Source organism: Pongo abelii, assembly GCF_028885655.2.
Source record: "Pongo abelii isolate AG06213 chromosome 18 unlocalized genomic scaffold, NHGRI_mPonAbe1-v2.0_pri chr18_hap1_hsa16_random_utig4-3743, whole genome shotgun sequence".
Classification (NCBI taxonomy): Eukaryota; Metazoa; Chordata; class Mammalia; order Primates; family Hominidae; genus Pongo; species Pongo abelii.
This window is the reverse complement of record NW_026946741.1, coordinates 32114-36154: the sequence shown is the minus strand read 5'-3', so window position 1 is coordinate 36154 and position 4041 is coordinate 32114. Positions and strand designations below refer to the sequence as shown.

Genomic DNA, 4041 nt, shown 5'->3' with positions numbered 1-4041 from the left:
TATTCAAAATTTTGCTTTCCTCCCCCACTGGTTGTCCTTTTCATAGACATCTCACCCATGATAGCAGGGAATCAGTCCCTCTAAACTATTCCCTAAGAACGACAAAAAGATTATGAAGGTGATGATGAGGACAAAGAGGATGACGACAGACACCATGGCATCATGAACCGTTATTGAGGGCTTCCTGAAGGCCAGGCTCTGAGCTCTATGCTCTATGCAGTTTGTTTCATCTCATCTGCGTAGTCTCCACTTTATTAGTGCACATTTCATGATGATTTTACAGACTAGAAAAGGATCAACGCCTTTTCATAGAACTCGTACTAGATCATGAAGTCAAAAAGGGCGAGGTCCAATTTGAACCGGGCAGTCTAAGTCCAGACACATGGCATTTGGCCAGTCCTCTCCCTGCAACCAACCTGCCCTCTCAAATCCTTGTCACTCAGGTGGGTGCCCCTGCTCACTGTGCCCTTCCCTTTGGGGGCTCCTTGTAAGACCACAGCTAGACCAGTGGGTGCCACAATCACTGTGTCAAGTATAGAAAGGGCAGCTGAGATCACATCAAGGATTCCAGAAAGAATGGGCACAGGATCATTCGGGATGCATCTCTCCCTTTCCCCTGTTCCTGGCTTTCCTTACAGCTCTCGACTTCCTCAAAGGAGTCATCAATTCGGAGTTTGGCTTCCATTCCTATTGAGGAAGCTGGAAAGCGTTTCAAAAATGCTCCTCCGATGTGCCTGTGGTTAAGAACTCTGAGCTCTGCTGAAAACTTTTGGAAGCGGGGTGCGGTGGCTCACGCCTGTAATCCCAGCCCTTTGGGAGGCTGAGGCAGGTGAATCACAAGGTCAGGGGTTCAAGACCAGCCTGGCCAACATGGTGAAACCCCGTCTCTATTCAAAATAGAAAAAAATTAGCCGGGTGTAGTGGCGGGCGCCTGTCATCTCAGCTACTCGGCAGGTTGAGACAGGAGAATAGCTTGAACCCGGGATGCAGAGGTTGCAGTGAGCCGAGATCACTCCACCGCACTCCAGCCTGGGCAACAGAATGAGACTCTGTCTCAAAACAACGAAAACAAAACCAAAACCCAAAAAACCCACAATTTTTGGGAGTTAGAAGACCAGGAAGTATAGTACCCGGGACTTAGAGTCTGGCCATGAATTTTGAATACCGCCCTTTCTACTTCTCTGTGTGGCAAGGGGTGAGATGTCCGTCCTCTGAGACTCAGCACTCTCATCTGACTTGATTTCCAGTTGATCCAATGGAAGTGAGCGATGATTAAGCCGATCGTGGGTGCCCGCTGCGTGATCTCTAGCTGACGGATGCATAAAGTAAAGGCAAAGTGGATTTTAGATACATTCCTTAAGATTTTCAGCTTCAACTCCACACAATTCAACGTAAATATCCCCTGACCTGAAGTTCTGGTTTCCCTGCATTCCAGACAGGACATTTTGTTTCGTCCTTCTCTCAGTAAGTACTGAGTACTGTGAGAGGAACAAGTGAGTCTCTTTGGTTTCTGATTCCCCAGAGCCGATATCTTGCTTGGCACATAGGAGGCAGCAAAAGCAAACATCTATGTTGATGATTGAACTGACACTTCCTTGCTTCACCAAAATTGGCTGTCATCAGCGTGACTTTGACTTACTTCTTTTTGTTTTTTGTTTTTTGAGACGGAGTTTTGCTCTCGTTGCCCAGGCTGGCGGGCAGGGGTGTGATCTCGGCTCACTGTAGTCTCTGCCTCCCAGGTTCAAGCCATTCTCCTGCCTCAGCCTCCCGAGTAGCTGGGACTACAGGCGCGTGCCGCCATACCGGGAGAAGTTTTTGTACTTTTAGCAGAGGCGGGGTTTCACCATGTTGGCCAGGATGGTCTTGATCTCCTGACCCCGTGATCCGCCCTCCTCGGCCTCCCAAAGTGCTGGGATTACAGGCGTGAGCCACCGCATCCAGCCAAACTTTCTGATGAATACTCTAAGTCCACCTAAGCTAAGGACAGGAGTTAGAGCTTCCATGAATTTTAAAACAAGACCCACCGATTTGAGGAAGCAATTACTCTCTTGAAGGAGAAAAGTCAGAAAACACAATGATGAAATCACTAGGACCTAACTGGCCTGTGGAACTATTTCCTGCTTATGAACTCTCAACTATCATTTCATTTCCAGATGGCATGGTCTCAGCTGTTATACAGTGTTTACGAATGGTCTACATCAAGGGAATTTATATCAATCTAGAAGAATAAACAAAATATTTGAGTTCCTAATTTCCTTTAATTAGGATAACCTTTTCCTTAAAGTGAAGACAATGGTTTTATTACATCTCTTTCTTCGGAAAACATAGGCTGTATTTTCTAGCAATAACGAATTTGTTATATACGATGATCTGGTTCCTGGAATGTTCTTGAAGCTAGTGTCTCTAAGGCAGGTGTGTACAGCAAGACGTGAATAACACAGCAATCGATGTTGAAAGCATTATATGGCAATTGAGTTTGTCAGAACTACCAAATGTTGCTGAGTGTGGATTGCTCTGAAATCTGCAAACATTACTTCTGAATTCCTTGTATCCAAAATGCAGACGCAATGCCGGCTGTTGGTTTACTTGTTTCCGATTTTTCAACCCTCTTTTCTAGGCAAAAGATGTCCAAACGATACAGACCCACAGAATCTAACAGATGTCTCTATATTCCTCCTCCTCGAACTCTCAGACGATCCAGAACTGCAGCCGGTCGTCGCTGGGCTGTTCCTGTCCATGTGCCTGGTCATGGTGCTGGGGAACCGGCTCATCATCCTGGCCGTCAGCCCTGACTCCCACCTCCACACCCCCATGTACTTCTTCCTCTCCAACCTGTCCTTGCCTGACATCGGTTTCACCTCCACCACGGTCCCCAAGATGATTGTGGACATCCAATCTCACAGCAGAGTCATCTCCTATGCAGGCTGCCTGACTCAGATGTGTCTCCTGGCCATTTTTGGAGGCATGGAAGAGAGACATGCTCCTGAGTGTGATGGCCTATGAGCGGTTTGTAGCCCTCTGTCACCCTCTATATTGTTCAGCCATCTTGAACCCGTGTTTCTGTGGCTTCCTAGATTTGTGGTCTTTGTTTTCTTTTTCCTCAGTCTTTTAGACTCCCAGCTGCACAACTTGATTGCCTTACGCATGACCTGCTTCAAGGATGTGGAAATTCCTAATTTCTTCTGGGAACCTTCTCAACTCCCCCATCTTACATTTTGTGACACCTTCACCAGTAACATCCACATGTATTTCCCTGCTGCCGTATTTGGTTTTCTTCCCATCTCGGGGGCCCTTTTCTCTTACGGTAAAATTGTTTCCTCCATTCTGAGGGTTTCGTCATCAGGTGGGAAGTATCAACCTTCTCCACCTGTGGGTCTCACCTGTCAGTTGTTTGCTGATTTTACGGAACAGGCGTTGGAGGGTAGCTGGGTTCAGATGTGTCATCCTCCCCGAGAAAGGGTGCAGTGGCCTCAGTGATGTACACGGTGGTCACCCCCATGCTGAACCCCTTCATCTACAGCCTGAGAAACAGGGATATGAAAGGTGTCCTGCGGCGGCCGCACGGCAGCACAGTCTAATCTCAATATCTTCTTCTCTGTTCCATTCCTTTTGTAGGGTGGGTTAAAAAAGACAGCAAGGTCAAATAAGAATGATATCACAGGGTGCACACCCACTGTCACATTACGAGTAATACCTCCCTAGGATAGAAAAAATACTGTCACAGAGTACACACACATGGGGTACACCCGTGGTGATATTAGAAGCAGTATCTCCCTGAAATATGATGAAAAATAGCACAGGGTGTGCACACTGTGTGATACGAGGAGTCATATTTACCCTGAATATTATGACTCATATCACGGGTGTACACACACAGGCTACACGCACTGTGATATCGGGAGTTGCATCTCCCTAGGATATTACAAATAATATCACAGGGTATACACTATGTGTGAACATCCACTGTGATGTTTGATATCATATCTCTCTACGAGATTACAAATAATATGAAAGTGTGTGCACCCATGTGACATATTAGGA

At 46.6% G+C, this 4041-nt stretch overlaps 1 pseudogene; it reads left to right on the top strand.

The window, feature by feature from the left end:
* The first annotated feature begins 329 nt into the window (after nt 1-329).
* LOC134761237 (olfactory receptor 7E24-like) lies at nt 330-3578 on the top strand (annotated as a pseudogene).
* The last annotated feature ends 463 nt before the right edge of the window (nt 3579-4041 follow it).